Genomic DNA, 18714 nt, shown 5'->3' with positions numbered 1-18714 from the left:
GCCTTTGCAAAATGAAGAAAACAAAGTGCGGGCAAATTGTGTTCTCAGTCAATTTATGTATCCATTTATCCATTTACCTGTTTCTCGCTAACACGCATTATTTCCTATAACAAAGAGACAGGTGAGAGAGCAAGAAGTGCAACCATTCTAATTAAAGTATCTGGGAGGGGAAGCAAGCCAAGCTTTTTTTTTTTTTTTTTTTTTCCCTAGCACATCCCTCATCACACTGGCTGTAAAAATAGCATCAACCCCACAATCCCAGGCAATGTTCTGTCTGCTTGCAGCTCAGGGCTTGTTTCTGGTGAGCAATAGGAGGTACAGTGGAGAGATTTTGCTGTTGCTGCACAACAAATACAGACCAGCCAGACTCAGTCCGCATTCTTTTCTAGCTGGGTGTGATAGTCCATTCAGAACAGGACCGTGTATGTGTGTGAGGGAGCCATGCTAAACATGATTACAGATGGGAATGGTGTTCGCGTGTGTGTTTGTTTGCGTGTACGCTGTGTGTGTCCGGGTATACTCTGTGTGTGCGTGTTTGTGGATATGTGGGCAGGCAGGACAGGAGGTCTGCAGGGAGAGATAACTGCTCAAATCTGTCTTCTCCTTCTCACTCACACCCTTCTGCTCAGACCTCTAAAAGCTTACCCCTCGGCTTACCCCGCACACACACACACGAGCACGGAGCCACACACACGTGCGCACACACAGGATCCTCAAATCAACCCTATCCCCAACTCCCATTTTAGTCCTCACAATTCTCCCAAGTCCAAAGCAGTTAATTTGAGAGAGAGAGAGACAAGAAAAAAGAGGGACATCAAGTTGTCAGAGTTAGCATCCGGTAATGAGGTGCAGGACACGTATGTGCACACGGTACATGCGTGCTCTCTTGGACTCGCAAGCGTGCAGAGATTCAGAGAGAGTTGGAGAGGAGTTGTTTAATATTTAAACAGGATGCTTTAAAGTCGAAATTGAATTAGGATACACAGGAAGATGCTGAGTTACTATTTAAAAATATATAGATATTCCAGTCGTATGCATTCTGCAGGTAATTCATACTGCATGAAACCAGCGCTGCCCTCCGAATCTTCTTTTTTTTTTTTTTGTCTGTTCTTCATGTTCTCTACTTTCAAGAATCTCGTTTTGTTTTCTCAGCAGCTGTTCCTCCTTTGCAGTGACCCGTTGGCCTCCCCTCTCCTCCTTCTCCCCACGAACAAACAAGTCCTCGTCAGACGGATTTTCTTTACACATGCCTCACTGTATTATCTCCTCTTTTCCAAACACCTCTGGGAGGTGAGAAGGACCACGCTATGTCAAGGAGATTCTTAAGATCACAGTGTCTGCATGCGGGCAAGTCGTCACGGTGAAAAAAATCTGTCTTTAAACAGCTGAACCCCACCACCCCTCTCCTGGACGAGAGCTGAGAGGGTAGCGCTGTCATGCAGGTGGCCGTGAGAACAGTGAGAAATGATTGCGAACTGGTGGATTCGCGTCAGGCATGCGAAGTAAGTTACAGTGACCGCTGTAAACATCTCGGTTTTCCTGGTGTTCGTTCCTTTCTGCTCGTCATTCCTGCAGCACCGCGGACAGCTTCCTTAGCCGCGCTGGTCAGCACCACAGACAGCTCCTCACTGGATGTGGTGCAGTCCGTTGACAGGACAGCAATTCGCAAAAGAAGCCTCCGAGGGCCTTAAGGGGCCTCATTAGTGCAGTCAGGGGATGCAGGTTGTGCAGAGAAATCCCACATCTGAGCAGACTATAATAAAGAACACCCTCAGCTCAGCGTGACACCGATGCCTCCGGTACACAACATGGATGGTGAAATCTTATCTGATGTTCCCACCTCCCATTTGAGGAAATTCAAGTAGGATTAATGACATTCTATCTAACAGGATTAAAGCACATACAAGAACAAGGACTGCAGAGGTGTTATATCACATGTTCGCGATGATAAGATTCATCTAATAAACACTTAGTTTTTTATACTGGCTGACTCCCCACCTCATTCACTGCTGTAATCTCTTTTATGTAAAGTGCACATTAGAGTGATCCATATCTGTTGCTGTGGTAATAAAGAAATAAAATAAAAGAAAGCAGGACCACAATAAGAACAGGATCGACTGTTGACGTGATTTTCATCAGGGAGGTAAAGTAGATTTACAAAAAGGTGTTTACAAAAACAATTTTAAAAAAGTATATTACATTTTAGAGGGAAATACTGCTTTTTATTTTATTTTGTTGCTTTTTATCTCACAGCTTTAGTAAGTAGTCACTTTGAAGATGATGAAATGTAAAAACATATGACGGGTTGGGCTAATGGATGACGCCATCATGGCTGACTGACAGTCATTACGATGTTGTGCCCAACAGTGTGGTTTTGGTGCAAACAGCGCAAGAGAGAGGGTGAGAAATAGGGATGAAGCTATTGTCTGTTTTTCACTGAATGAGGGGAAACAATGTATTTGATGTTTCTGTAAGGCTAGCTAAAGAAATGTTGAATAGTAAAACGGAGGAGTTCACCATTAAAATAGTTCCACTCTATATTGCCTCAGTCATCTCATATTTTAAAAAAAAGTGCTTAAGGCCCAAAGAGGTTAAAAAAAAAAATCTGTACCCCCCCCAAAAAAATCCAAAAAGTGAGAAGTAATTTGATGAAGCAAAACTTTGTGTTGAAAACATATTGACGTAAATAATTGACAATGTAATTCCTTGTGACCAGAAAGCCCTAAAGCCACGGGCATCACAAATTAAGCACCTCTTTGTGCCCTTCGCTGCCACAGCTGCAGCCTCGGAGAGGACACAAGGCCGGCTCTGCCTCATCACATAAAGGCAGGCGGAATGCTAATAAAGTTGGATTCAATCAAATTGAAAGCAGTCTTTTGGTAATTCATGGCTTTAAAATTAGAATTCTTGTTCTGCATTCAGAGCCTTTCTCAGCCTCTCCCACACAGCCCGAGTCTTATCCTGGCTCGACCTGAAAGGATGTTGTGTGTTATGCGCTAACAGACGGATGTGTGAGGCGTTACTTGACTTTAATCTTACAAAAACAAAAACACTTAAAAATACTACGATTCTAAATGGTGTTTAAGTAGTTATGAGCAAAATTCTCTCTCTTTTTTTTTTTCTTGAAATATCACCCTGATGTTCTGTTATGCACAGCAGATCTCGTCTTTTTGCTATTGCTTTTCCCCTTGTGCCATTTGTTGATCTTGTTTTCTATTGGCACTGACAGATACCGTCGTCTCTTCAGCCTTGGGGACTATCACTAAGTCCAAACTAAGCAACAAGTTCCTGTAATGAACAACTGCTGGCAGAAACACATAGAGCACGGTCCACCTGTCTACCACATGGTTTTCTCCAGGAGTTAGCAAATCAGCGCTGGATGACAAATGTAAAAGCCAGATTGCTGTCGTGTTGTTTCATTCAGAAATAGAGCCTTATTCATATGAAAATGTTGCAGATTAATACTTAAAACCTGCTCAGAGATGTGTTTCTGTGCACATGTGGATGGCTATGTACGTACGTGCCCTCAGAGTGCTGTGGCTAATGGCAGTGTCATAATATTAGTCATATTAGGAGGGGATTAGTAAGAGAAACCGTCTTAGGGATGTGATCCCTGGGAGGGGGTGCCAGATGCTGCTTGTATTACTGTCAGCCCTGTGTCACACACACATTGAGAGCCTCGCAGCCTTGCCTGCTTTCCTCAATAGGATCTGTAGAGAAACATGACACACCGAAGCACACCGCCTACTGTAGCCCATTCTCCTCTTCCACAGCCTTTTTTTTTTTTTTTTATCTCATCTATTGAAGTGCTGGTGTGAAACGTGTTCGGTAGAAAAACGGAAATGCCGCATCAGTGTCAGAAGGTTGAAGGGTACAGATCAGGAGAAGCAGTCCTGCATTCTCAAGCTTCTTAACAAGGTGTTCCCTCTTACCGGGCAGAGAGCTCAGAATGCAAGTTCTGATTTAAATTCAGAGTCGAATCATTTTTAAACATTTCAAATGAAAAAAAAAAAAAAAGACAATATTTAAAGTGAAGACATAGAGGATGGAAAATAACTGCTGAGATGAGTTCATTTTGTTTGTGCACATGGAGAACATCTCAGTCCTGCAGTGTAGCTGACACGAACTCAACAGTAGTTTCCCCCTGATCCGATCTGATATGAATAAAAAGTGGGCAGAAGAACCTGCCCTAAAACCAATAACACAAAAGATTCATATGTGAACCAGTAACACAAAGGAGAGCGTAAGTCAACCTATTCCACTCTTTAAGAAATTAAAAGTAGGTCTAGTATTTGTGTCACTCTGCTGTAAGCAGTTACTAGAGCTCCAGCTTCATTCAACCTTATTATGTCAGGCAGTAGCACAGACGTTGGACACATATAACCATGATCACTGTATTAGCCCTTGCTAGCTCCACTGCTCCACATAGAGAATATTACACCTCAAATAACATAACAAACACACTACTGGGTGGTTCGTAAATGTAATATTGCATACAAAATGAAGAAAAAAGTCCATCATTGCAAAGACATATAAGAATGACTTATTTATAACGTGACAGTAAACAAAAACTCTTTTCCTATCGGCTCATTGTAAATAGGCTGCAAGTTTAAACCTACAGTTTTCCATATCGTGTAAGAAACGCTGAGTCCATCGTTCCAAAGACAAAAAAAAGCCTTCCAGGGATGTGATCACATCTTTGAAGATGCACCTCACATCCTACCCTCTGGCTTTCTCTATGCCAACTTTGCACAGACATGCTGAGCTACATGGAAGTCACTCGACTTACGGGGAATCGTTTCCCGACAACATGAACATAAAATGAACAAACCGATAATAAATGATCGCTTTGAAGCTCACAACTCATTTTCACAATGGTGACAACAAAAACGGTACAGTCAAGAGCAAAATGGACAGTAGGCTAACCTGTATCTTGGTATTTCTGTCACTTTTTGGCATATTTGTTGTAATGTATCCTGTAACTATCATAGCAAACATTGCATTTAAGCATTAAACAGAACATGACCACTCAATCACGACAATATTTTGCATGATGCATACGAAAATCTAAATCTAAAATATGTTCTGTCTTCCTCCTCCTCTTGCTTAGTGGAGACACAGACGAAGCAGCCGAGCCGAACTGTTGGATGCAGCATGTTGTTGCTGAGTCAATGTCCTCTCCAGTTGGAGTCCAATCTCTGCACATCGAGTCACGCAAGTGCTGGTGTGCAAACAGGAGTCCTCGAAGGTAAATAATCACAAGCCATCATTGCATTGGTTTTTATGTGGCATCAAAAAGTGTGTGTTTGTACATTTTTCTCCATCATCTCCTTCATCTTTACCGTTAGTGAGCTGCGCACAAAGCCCCCCCCCGACACCACCACCACCACCAAACTGCACTAATTACTGCTTTGTATGTGCTCCAGCTCAAACATACCACTCTACACTATATGAAGCTTCATACTGAATTCATAATTGCATAATTAGATGTAATTGCTTGTGCTGTGGGCTTGCCTGACAACCTAATGAGGCAGCTGTAAAATAGCTAGTGGTTCCACTTATAAGAACATAATCAAAGACTACGAGATAAAAGGGCATACACAGATAAACACAGGCAGCCAGTAGGACAGGCCCAGAGCTACATGCAAAGACAAAAATAAAAAAAAACACAAGAGTTGAAATTATTAAAGGAAAGATGTGAGGGAGTGAGTTTGCCATTCTCGGTATACTCTGTCAACAACTGCTCAGTTCATCAGCGACTGTGAGCATCTCTGCGGCTCCCGTGCCACATTCTTGGGGATGTGATTTTCCTCCTGCCTTTCCTTACTTTTGACACCGTCGCCATGGGACTGACCGAGGCCAGAGTCTCACAAACACGCCTCAGGAGAGCAGAGACAGGGACACACAAACACAAGCGCAGGCGAGGCCTAATTTGCTGGCATAATGACCACAGTGATTGCTGTCTAGCTGTTGATGAAGAACGCCGCCGGAGGGGTTGCGTGTGCGGTGCGGCTCTGACTTCTAGCTAACAGCTCTTCTTTGCCATCAGCCATAATGAGTCAGTTCTGACACCGCCAAAGCTACAGTGTCTGTGTTGGTTCATTTATAATGGCTGCTGAAAAGTAATACCACCTCCCAGCCCACACACTGCTGGAGAGTCCTGTGACTGCAAACTCATTAGCAGAAGCTATAGCCACGCCAAAATCAACAAATCAAATAGCCTTCTTAATAAGTTGCACCGTGTCACGGCGAGTTGGCCATTACAAAAGCAACAATAGTTCACTTGCACATCGTGAATTTACCTGCCACGGTGCAGCTGCTTCCAGCACAACCTACTTTCTCTGAAATACTGCTAATTATCTGTCAACGACCCACGCAATCAAACTAAAACATTACATTACATTACTCAGCAACACACCATCGGCATCTACAGTGTGTACAAAAAAAAAAAAAAGCCTTGTATGTTTTCACTTTGGTACATGTTTGCAGACAAGAAGGCTGTTTTGCTGCCTCCTGCCAAGAAGTTTCTGTTGCAACGACACACAGCCTTTCCTCTGCTGGTCGACCGGTTTCGGCGGCCCTTGCTATGTCACCGAATCTGTTTTCTTCAGTTTTCAATCAGCTGTAGTGCTGAGATACCGGGGGTAATGCATAGGTGTGTTTTAGGGGCCCGATAACAAATGACCGTGTGCTGTCTTATCTGTGTGATTGAAAGAGAGAGATATAAAGGGACTCAGCAGCGTGCAGTTTATTGCTCTCGTGGTTGCCATTACGTTACACTGCACAGCCCCTTTTGGCGATACTTTATTTGATTATTGTCAAGTCAGTGCAGCAAATTTGAAAACAAAGGTGCTTATGAACAAATCTTTTACACTAAATCTTCAAAACTGTACCTGACAATAGATGCAATAGCAGTGGAGCTCCCCTCACTGGTAACTGAGAGCACACGTGTAACTCACAGTACGTTCTTATATAAGATTCTTCAAAAACTACAACCCGGCCGACAGATTGGCTCATAACAAATGCATCAGTATTAGGGATTTTTTTTACGACAGACCGATAACCAATATTTGGAACCGCTATACATGAAATTGTATTTTTTAACAAAATGTGATATCAGGAAATCCTAAATTCATACCTTTGTTTGTTTGGATTTGCACGCTAGCAAAAGGAGAGATGACGTCAGAGCTTCACAGAATGACATTCTGCTCTGTTTACTGATCGATCGACTGATTGACACTGAACAGTTGGTCTTCTCTTCTCCAGCAGTTAAATTCTTCTCTATTTTCTTTCACTGGTTTATCTTTTTTTTGTCCACTAAGACATATACTTTAAAGCAGAATTAGTTACAGTATTCCAGACTCTGTTTTAAGGTAATCTGTAGCTTTAACCACCGTAAAAGCAGCAAATTCGCCAGTTTGTGGCGACAGTTTATGTTTCTTGTTCAGTTTTTCTAGGTTGTATCTCTGCTAGAGAGACATTGTTGGGACCACAGAGTGATTGCAGACAGAGACAGAGGAAGCTGCATCAGACTAATCAAAGCTAATAAAACGAACCATACCGATAATCAGGAAAATGCCAGATATTGGCCATGATGATCTCTTGATGGTGTAGGCGCACACATTGTCTGAACGTTTTTTTTAACATAATGCAAAAGAAGCTTGGGTGAATTCAGAAATGGTGTCACCACATAGTCTGTTCATCTCTGTTGTTTACAATACTACCAGTACTGTATGCAGCACATGTAGCAGAGTACGTATTACAGTTGAGCAGATGGTTGGTGTGGAGTCAACTGGTCTCTTCACAGTAAGCTGCTCACTGTGAAATACATTCTAAACTTTATAAACACTAACCCCATCATTTCCCCCCTTTCAATTTAACACTAGCATACTGTATATAGAGTATATCAGAAATTTTGACTACCTAAAAATCAGTATTTCAAAAATCCAGTGTTGGTCAGACTCTAATAGAAACATTCATTATGTGCTAAGTCGATCATGATCAGTAGTCCACTGAGCTACTGTACTAAACTGAATGTAACAGCCTGAACCGGCAGCAGACTGAGCAAACTCCTGAACTAACAGAACGCGCCCTGAATGTCACAGGGTTATAAACAGCGATGCATTCACTTACTCATGTAAGTAGTGAAGTGCTTTTAAACAGTGGTGTGATTGCTTAACTTGGTGGGACTCTGACAGAGAGACAACAGAGTTTGGCCAAGAGAGATGGCTATTAACAGTGTAAATGAAGGGAAACATGTAATGACGGGACCCCAGAGTCGCTGATGAGGGTGATGGATGGCTTTCAGCTCAAATACATGGCAGTCCATCACTCACGTCAGACGCAAACACACACACACACACACACACACACACAAACGTTCTCGCGGCGTATTTTTCACACACAGATTCGCACACTCACTTCTCCCCCTTATTAACCTTCTGCACATCCACTTATGCTGTTTTGCACAAGCCATTCAGCATTGTATTACTGGCACTCCAATCACATACACAGCCTTGAAAAACACTCATGCACACAACACTCACCACTGCTCGGCTCACAAACCCTGATTAGACAAAGAACAGGATCACTGCCACACAGTGTTCCCTCGTCATCCCTGTCCGTCCGTCTGTCTCTGCGATGAACTACGATCATTATCTATTATCTATTGCTTATTATTTTCAGCAAATTTTTCAATCTTCTGCTAGAAAAAAATGTCAGGAGCAATGAGAAATGGCACTCAGTTCACCATGATGTCTTAAAATAGCTCATTTTGTCTATTCAAGAGTAAAGGGGGAGGAGGCGGGGAGGGGGAGGAAAATCCCAAACATTGTAATATGAATATGGCTGTAACTGGCTGAAATTTGGTATTTCTATAATTAATTAACATCATAAGCAATTAATGATTAACTATTACTGGGTAATTCTTACAGCTTTATTTCAGCAAATTTTAGACGAACTCGTTAATCACTTGGCCGCAAAACGTCTTAAAATCCCCCCAAATAATCAGGCTGCGATGACAGATAACCGATAAAATGACAAATCTTCGCATCCGAGACACTGATGGCGATGCTGCATGCAAAGTACGAGCGAATCCTCACATTTGAGGCTTTTTGCCCAACAACTGACCCAAAAGACTCAGTTATCAAAAACGCTGGCATTCATTTTGACTAACAAACTCATTAATAATTCATTTTCCCTCATTTAACTACTAATTCCGCCAACTAATTGTTTCTGCGCTGCACACTAACCCGGATGAGACTAACAACAGCCAAGGAAAGATAAGCTTCATGTTCCCCCCCCCATCCCCTATTGAAACTCTCCCCTCTTCCACTGCTCTTCACCCCTTCTTTGCTCTGTAGTCGAGGGAAACGGCGAGGGGCCGAGAGGTGCTGGGTAAACAGTGGTTCTGCAAAGTGCTTTTTCCCGGGCTGTGTATACCTGGGTAATAGAGGCAGTAATGGAGTTTGTTCAGGCTAAGGTTATCCTGGAGCTGTGAGCGCAGCATCTGCAGCTGTTTCTCTCTGATGCCGTTCTGTTCCACAGCAGGTACTGATGTTGTTGTAGCTGTCACCGTTACTGTCCCACACAAGCCATTTGGGAATAAAGCAATGTGTGTACGCATTTGTGCGAACGTGCATTTTATGCCAAGGAATGTATTTGTGTGTGAGTGTGCATATGGGCTGTGTGCATCCCGAGCAAAAAAAATCGCATACAGATAAAGTAAGGTTCTGCCGAAAGATGCGTACGTGGGAGAGGGACGGCGTCAGGATGCTCTGCGTGTGTGTGTGTGTGTGTGTGTGTGTGTGTGTGTGTGTGTGTGTGTGGAAAGCGAAAGAATCTAAAAAATATATGTGTTTGGGTGTTATAGCTCACCTTTGGGAGGTGGGATAAGAACAGGGCTGGCAGCTAGGAATGAATTTACGGGGCCCGATCTCCCAGAAACAATTTCTTTATATGGGTTACACACATTTAGAGTGGCTACTCGTTCCCCCGTGGGCCTCAGCACACCACACACAGCTACTGGAGATGGCCAATGAAATACAGAACACCCTTTTATAGGACACATGCTTTTTATTTATTTTTATTTATTCCCTGTAGCTTTCTCTTTTTTTTCCCCCTTCTTTCCCTCTATTTCTTTCTTTCTCTCTCATTTCTGCTTCTCAACCTTTCTTCTCTTCAGTTCTCTTCTCATCACGCACAGCTACAGGAGGCGGCAAATGAAAAACGGATGACCTCTTACAGCACACATACTGTACTTTTTTTTATTTCCTCTGGTTGCTCTCTTTGTCTTTGTCTCTCTCTTTTTCCCTCCCATCTTTCTTTCTACGCCTCTCCTTCTGGACAGGAGCTCTGGGCTTATTGGTGGAATAGACGGATAAAGCAAGTGAGTAAGGGAGTTACAGGGAAGGGGACAGTCTGTATTAAAGGTGCACAGGGAGACATAAAGTTGTGGGATGTGGAGCATGACTGTGCATGTGTGTGCTCGTGTTCATGTTGCTATAGGGAATCTGGGTAAAACGCTCTAATTTGAACTTGTACTGCAGACTGGAGGCATCTCCATCTCCATAACCAAGACAGGGGTGTGCTCGGATACTGCGTGTGTGTGTGTGTGTGTGTGTGTGAGAGAGAGTGTGTGTGTGTGTGTGTGTGTGTGTGTGTGTGTGAGTGTTTTCAATTCTAAAGAGGAAATTTAAGTACTGCTAGTTTGCAAAGCAGTGCATTATCCCCAAAACCGTTGTTACATGTGCACCCATTAATTTTCTAAAAGCAAACACACACTGGGGCGTCCCTGTGGAAAAGGGGTTAAGACGCCAACCGTGACCTTTTGTTGCACTTCCCTTTCACTTGTTTACTCTCATCTTTCCACTAATAAAGACACATGAAAGCACACACATTTAAATTACCATATGCAGACCCACACAGGGGAGTTCAGTCCCCACAATGTGACTGTGATTATACATTTGTGCTGCCACAGCATGAATAATCAAGTACCTTTCTGTCCATAACCTAAACCTCATACAACCTTGAACCTAAAACCAACCCTTAAACTCCTATTTTCTTTTCCAAACATGTCCTCAGTACAAGTGCACTCACACACACACACACACACACACACATCGGTTTTCTTTGCCACGTGATCTCTTCTTATCCTCATGTGATTTCATTTTTTGCTTCATACTGAAGCAGATATAATGTGATTCACTCAGCATGGCAATTCACATTTAAGTAAATTGGAGCTGGTGTGCCGCCTGTTGCAGCAGGGAGCCTGCAGTCACTAAATGTTTCCTAAATGAAATAACAGAACGAAAAAAAGAAGATTTGCAATTATATAAATTGTATATTGTTCCGGTTATATAACTTGCTTAATCTAATTTAGTTACTTTAAATTACTTAAAATCAGTTTCACTGTCGTCACCTGCTCACTTGACCTTCATTCCATTCCTCCTTGTACTGTCCTCTTTTTTCTAGCTTTCCTGTCATTCTCTCCAGTGACACCTACCATCTCATCTCTCTGACACATCTGTGTACCTGTGATGAGACAACCAAACGTGTTAATTGAATAATATGGTGATGTTAACGTCCTATTATGAAGCTGTGGCCACATTGGAAATACATTTAAGAACCACCGAGCACACAATCTGTGACCACAAATTCCTTTCCTTTAATGCATTCTCATATCTCCTCATAAATCCCAACTACCCAACTGAAACTTCCTTGCATGTTTCTCCTCCTGTCAGTCATGTCTCACTGTCAGTTTCTCCTTACATTGTAGCCCCCCCTGTGTTCTTCACAGATGGCTTATAGGCTGTAAGAGACAGAAACATATAGAGCAGGAGCCTGTCAAAAATGTACTGTTTAAATTAAAGCAGCTTGCATCTGCACAAAGCTTTATACACCATTGCATTTCATGATGATGGGCAGAAACAGCCATAGAACACACTAAAAAAACGTAAACTTGTGACTTCCAACAGTGCCATTTAACATATTCACAACTAAAAACAACACCTTCAACAACTCACATCCTGTACTCTGCTTCCAAAATGATGCTGTGTGCTGCTATTGTCAACATGAAATTATCACATTCAGCAGCATCTGGTGACCCATGGTGCTCTGCAGAAGACGCCCACAGCTGGATTAAGGGCATGCATCTTCTATTTTTTAACACGTAGGCCTAAAAGCAGCACAGAAACTGTTTCTGCCACGCAAAGCCAACTACTGAGTGCAACTTTTTTTTTTTCCATAAGAGACAAGTGACAGTGCGTCATGAAGGATGAAAGCATAAAGGTTCCTTATCACCCTTTTATTTTTTTTTTCTCCCCTGCGACAACATATTTATCATTTAGCACCTCCAGAAACATCACAGTTCCAGAATCCATCAACAAGAAACGAGACAAGTGCTAAACAGCAGCTCTGCCTAAAATAGCGCCCTGAACCTGGCACCATATGCCCGTATACGCACAGTTACCTATGTGGCCCTTTGTGTGTGTGTGTGTGTGTGTGTGTGTGTAAGAGAGGGAGAGAGAGAGTGTGTGAGAGAGCGACAGAGAGAGAGAGAACCCTATCGCCTGTGCAACGCCTGAAAAAACCGCAATCATTTATCTCTGGTGTAATATAACAACCGTCTAAACAAAACTGGAACTAGACCAGGCTACCATTAGAAATCTTTTTTTTTCCACATAACTCTAGTGCCTTTATAAAATCCAATAATGTTCCATGCACTAAAATGGATCAGCTGGAGTGTAGACTTATCCCTCTCATGCGTAAATGTTTTTAAACGCTATATAACCTGTGCGTATCTGGTGATCCAGCACTTTTTTTTACAGTCAACCAAAAGCGCATTAAAACCATGACGCGCACCGGGCTGCTGTGCCCAAGTGTAAAAGCTGTCCAGTGAGCCATACCTGTTGGTGCGGTGTGGTTCTTGTTCTGTTAGCCCAGCAGGTGAACCTCTCTCCTCATAGTCGCTCCGCTATCCGAGACGGAGGAGAGGCTCGCATCCCCCTCTCCACCACCGTATCTCCTCTCTCACACCGGCCGCTCAGGTTCGACTGGAGCGGAAAAGTTATACCATACCATCCACCCCCACAGCCGGGGAAATAGAAGAAAAAAAAAATTGGAGAGCAGATGTGGCTTCCTGGGGTTTCAAAAAAGAAAATACCAACCTGGAGCTCCTGCGATTACTCCGGTGCAAGAAAAGGTTCCCTGAAAGTTCCGCTCCTCTCCTCCTGTTTTTGCACAGCAACTTACTTATTAAGCCATTCTGACAGGGAGGAAACACCCAGTCTTGATTCACCCTGATCGACTTTTGCTTTGCGCCCGAAAATCTCCTTCTTTTTTTTTATCCTCTTTCAAGGAAGTGATGAGAAAGTAAAGCCCAGTGGCGGGACAGAGGTGCGATGCGGTTGGGGAGTCACGCAGACTGTTGTTGCGCTCCTACTTGTCCGCCTGGAAGATGGAGAGTATGCTTGCTCGGCTGTCTGCTCCAATGAAGTGGAGCAGCGCCCCCTAGCGGTCCGAAGAGGAAACAACTGCATGCAGAGAGAGAGAGAGAGAGAGAGAGAGAGAGAGAGAGAGAGAGAGAGAGAGAGAGAGAGAGAGGAGCATGCAATGAACGTAAATGATACTGTACAGTAATGTGAAGAAGGCCATATGGGCTGCGCCAAGACGCACTGGATATATGATATTAGTCATGTCCTGTCAGTGTGGACTGGCAGTTAAACAGAAAGAGGCGTGGACCAGTGTATCAGCACAAATTATAAAACACACACACACACACACACACACACACACAGTCACAAAACTCCATATGCGTCAGCAATGTCTCTTAGGGCCCCTGGTTCCTGGACAAGTGGAAAATCAGAAATGTTTGTGTCATGTCAAGGAAGGACAAACAGTATTTTCTCACTCTCTCTCTCTTCTTTCTCTCCCTCTCTCAGCTGCGAGAAGTTCAAATTAAATTGAAGTCACTTGAGCTGAGCTATAGGAGCATTTCCCAGTAGACTATGCCAACAGGAGCGAACGGGTGATCGACACCATGCCGAGCGAACTGGCCCGTCTCTCTGCCTCTGTGTGTGAGTGTGTGTGGTGTGTGTGCGTGTGTGTGTGTGTGTGTGTGTGTGTGTGTTTTCCACTGCCTGAAATGACTTGAGCTGCCCAAAGAAGTTTACTCACAACAAATGACTTTGTCCAGACCCAGTCACTCTGGCCAGAGCAGTTCATTTGAGGAAGTAGCCCCACCGGCTCTGCAGTGTGATTGTGTGTGTGTGTGTGTGTGTGCATGTGTGTGTCACTGTGCATGTGCTGTATATGTGTGTGTTTGTGCTCTCTTCTAGTGGCAAGGGAAAAAGATAGACAGTAATACGTATTAAGGTCACAGAAAATCAGGCAGTAGAGAAACCTGGTCGTAAAACACTACACGCACACACACACAAATACACACACAAATACACACACAAAGAGTCAGTGAAACAAAGTGCAGCTGAGTGGTGTGTAGGATACACTGGAGTCAGCATACAAGTGTGTGTATGTGTGTGAGATGTAATCGAGGTGATGATGTATGGTTGCAAACATGGATGACAGGGTAATTGATCCATAGTGGGGGTGTGATTGCACACGTGTGCATGTGAGGAGGCCCGCTGCCAGTCATATATCATTTCACCCAGTGAGCTAATCTGTTACTCTGACAAAGAGTTCAGAATGCTGATCTCCTTTTTTTCCTCTTCTCTTTCTTGAACCTTTAGCATCCTCACCTCCTCTCCTGTCCTCTCATCTCCTCTCCTCTTTTTACATTTTGTCAAACCTTTGTGTTTTAATTTCTCATTCTCTGATACCTCTACATTCTTCATGCACCAAAGCATCCTCCTACTGCATCCGTGTCTTCAGTCCTCTCTCTCTCTCTGTCTCATGCTCAAGCAACATTGGTGAATCATGGATAACCTGGATATTCTAACCATGGGATTTGTCTTCTATACTGCTCTCTGGCAGCGCAGTTAGACTCAGCATGTGGATTGCAAGATAACAAATAGGGGACACGCATGCATGTGAGATCCCAGGGCTGCTTGGAAGCCCTCAAAAATCAACCTAATTCCTTTGGGATCTGTGGCATTTACAAACATGCATCTTCACCCACACACACACATACACACCAGTTGGTGGCCTCCCAATGACTCAGAGAGGGATTTAAAATGTGCCAATCAGAGACCTTGGTGCATTTCTGTCACAGAATAGATAGTCAGTTCCCTTAGAGAGAAGGGTTACAGATCACACAAAAGCCTTAAAAAGACATATTGTATGTGCATAGAGTATTATGTGCCAGTTCACAGATACATGGCCATGTGGACATAATAACAGAGCATAATGATAATTTGTCATACATTTCTTTCAGTCATCTCACTAAAGCAGATCATGTACAGTCGCTGTCATTTATCTAACACGTTTAAAACAACAGCCATTCAGTCAAAGTGATTTCTAGCAGTAAAATAAGATTGGAATTGAGAATTTACACATTTAAAGATTAAGGTTAAGACTATAGTATTATATAAAATACACATTTATCTAAGTGAATTAAATATTATGGTAAAGACCTTTCAATATTAATAATAATGCAAATTCACTCATTTAAATATTAAGATTAAGACCCTTGAATATTGTATATGGTGCACATTAACCTAACTAACTTTAGTGTCAAGGTTACGAGCCTACAATATACTCAAACAAATTAGCTGACTGATTAGAAAATTAAAATTAAGACCCTACAAAATTATACATGGAAAACAGAATGAATCCAAAGACTCCCCATGAGCAGCATATTTGTGACAGAGGAGAGGACGAACTCTATGTCAACTGGAAGAAGACCTCCAGCAGAAGGCAGGACGGCCATCTGCCTCGGCCGGTTGGGGTGAGGGTAAAGGGGAGGAAGAAAAAGGATAGCGGGGACAACCAGACAAACAACAAACAAGACAACATAAACATTGGACGTGTTGGTGGAACCAGTAGACGCAGATCAGACTCAAGCGACTCCAAAGACAGAAATACATGCAGAGAGGTGCAGGGAGAGAGAGGAAAGAGAGAACAAAGTACAAACTGCAGGGGAGAGAAGACGCAAAGTTAATTAGATGTAATAGTGCATATAAATTAATAAAGTAAGTGACAAGAATCTGAAGCATGAACACAAGTAAAGACAACTACATTACCAGGAGAGCCAAGGAAAAGCACATTGGCTAATTGTAAGAGAGATATAATTATAAAAGCAAAAGAGAAAACAGAGTAAAACCAATCAATACATAACAGCAGGGTTTTTGCTTTTTTTTTTTTCTAAAGAGCTAAAAGGGGACATGAGGGCAGCTTTAGAAAGAATTGCAAGCAATGGAAAAGGGAGAGACTTTAATTTTACTTTGATTTTCCAAGAGTAGGAGAGGATTTAATGAACAAGAAGGCTGTTTCAAAGCCTAGGTCGGATAATCAAAAAGCCCTGTCACCTTTAGGTTTGAGATGTGAGTGGGAGACTGAGAGGAATAATTGTGATGATAACCTGTACTCGTTAAGAGCCTGGAGCTGGATTCTGAGCTAGCTGTAGTTGGTAAAGTTGGACTGTATCGGCCCTACATACAGAGAGTTGCACTAGTCCAGCTGCAAGCTAATGAAAGTATTGATAACAGTTTGCAGGTCCTTAAGATACAAAATCTTTTTTTAGCTTAAGGCTTTTAATTTAGCAGTGGTTCTGTGCTGACAAACGCTGCCCCTCACAATGCTGCTGACTTGTTTATTAAAACTGAGTCCAAGAAGACACCAAGATTTTTGATTACATTGTGCACATTTTCAGACAGAGGGCCACGTACATTGGTAAAGCTATTAGAAGAGCTAGAGGGACTAATTAAGATTATTTCAGTTTTATTTTCCTTAAGTTGAATGAAATTTCCTGTCATCCGGCATGGGTTTTCATCTAGACAGCTAAAAAGGCTTGTTGCCAAACAAGCATGGTCAGGTATGATGGGTAGGTAAAACTATGTGTCGTCAGCATAACAGTGATATGAGACATTGTGGTTTTTGAAAATGTAACCAAGTTGTAGTATGTACAGAGAAAATAAATGGGGCTCTAAAACAGAACCTTGGGGGATGCCGCATTTAAGATAAATAGTTGGTGATTCTAACTAAAATGGGTCCACTATACCCTAATGACCTACAACACAGTCCGGGCATTTTAAAAGACAATCACAGTCACGCTGTGCTGAGATTGAGTATAACGAAAATGGCATGTGAACTTGAATCTCCAGACAAGTGGTTGTTGTTGTGGATTTTCTGCAGCAGATTCTGTACCATGGAGATCTAAAAACAAACTGGAATTTTTCATGGATGTTGAAGGTATTCACCTGAGTGAAAACAATTTTTCCAAAATCTTGGAAATAAATGGTAGGTTAAAAAAAAATGGATCTCTAGTTAGTAAGGTCACTTCTTTGGTGGTGGTTGTGCAATTGCCTGTTATTACCTGCCTTAATTAGAAAACAATCAGATATATCCAAAAATGTCCTTGAAGAGGACTTTTGGCAGTTGCAAGGGCGACACTGGTTGAAATTTCTGAAGGCGGCCTACTGGATGACGTGTCTCTCAGGGATAGCGGTGTAGCATTGAGAGGAAAAGTCTAATTATGTCGTTGTTGTCTTTATTGAGAAAGAAATTCAGAAACTTCTCACGAGTTCCAGTAGCACGAGCTGAGTTGGCCAAAGTAGGAGCAAAATTCAAGAGAATTGACAGAGTTAACAAGTAGGTGTGTGGGAATTTCTATTGATTAGCTCTGCTTAGCGTTGACCCTTAGCTGTCTTAACAGAGCTTTGATATTGCCTTAAGCACTCTCTTAAAATTTCATATGAGACTTGGGGCTCGTCTTTTTTTCTGTTTCCTGCTACGGGCATGTCTAATGGTACTAGTGAAGTTGTATAGCCAGGGGTTCCAAGCGGTGTTACCCTTGTGTCTTTTGAATTTTGGGGGGAGCTACGCAGTCCAGAGTGACTGAGCAAGATGACTTAGAAGGTAAGTAGCTCCTCACTATCAATGCAGGAGAGTATCTGCAGGAGTAAGTATCTGAGATGCAAGATAAGTGCATATTAAAAACTGTGATGAAACGGAGGACCATGAGATACTCCTCACAGACATTTGTTTGCCACATGGCCCTGTACTGTCCTACTCACAATTGTGATAGCAATTAATTCCAAAACACAGTGTGCTGTTTGGCAACTGTCCCTCGCAAACCCTCGTGATGAAAAAGTTGCTTTTCACTCAAATTTAAAAGGATAGGAGCGCCGACATTGACCACTAATCCCGTGAAAAGACCAGAAGCATTCGTGTGTTTGTTTCTCAATACCTCATGACCTCCTCAGCCTGCCTCTGGCTTGCAGCCTTCAGCACATTGGTTTCTACTGAAGATGTGATTCTTTAAACCTGTCATAATGTACAAAAATGTACTGAATTATGATATTTTTTAAAAATGTAAAACGGGTGATGAGTGGTGATAAACCTGCAGAGAACTGGCACCTGAATTTACGTAAAGCTCGCCTCAGCTTTACAGCTAACTGTAACTGTTCAGCCTGCAACTTCCCTCTTTTCGCTCCCTCTCACTGCTCACATAGAAGTGTTTCAGGCTATATCAGGCAGGCAGCTCGGTAACAAAGAGCAGACAGACAAAGGTAAACAAAGTGAAGCATTTTGCTGCTAAAG

At 42.6% G+C, this 18714-nt stretch overlaps 1 protein-coding gene across 1 annotated transcript in view; it reads right to left on the bottom strand.

Annotated features, from left to right (window-relative positions):
• Nucleotides 1–13416, bottom strand: part of LOC103360973 (protein FAM19A2-like) — a 90564-nt gene extending 77148 nt beyond the window's left edge. The window contains exon 1 of the mRNA XM_008286925.1: nt 12906–13416. The gene's annotated coding sequence lies outside the window, so the exon portion shown is untranslated. The remainder of the gene's footprint in view (nt 1–12905) is intronic.
• Nucleotides 13417–18714: the final 5298 nt, after the last annotated feature.

The sequence above is a fragment of the Stegastes partitus genome, unplaced genomic scaffold (genome assembly GCF_000690725.1).
Source record: "Stegastes partitus isolate 25-593 unplaced genomic scaffold, Stegastes_partitus-1.0.2 Scaffold476, whole genome shotgun sequence".
Lineage (NCBI taxonomy): Eukaryota > Metazoa > Chordata > Actinopteri > Pomacentridae > Stegastes > Stegastes partitus.
This window is presented reverse-complemented; position numbering and strand designations above follow the sequence as displayed.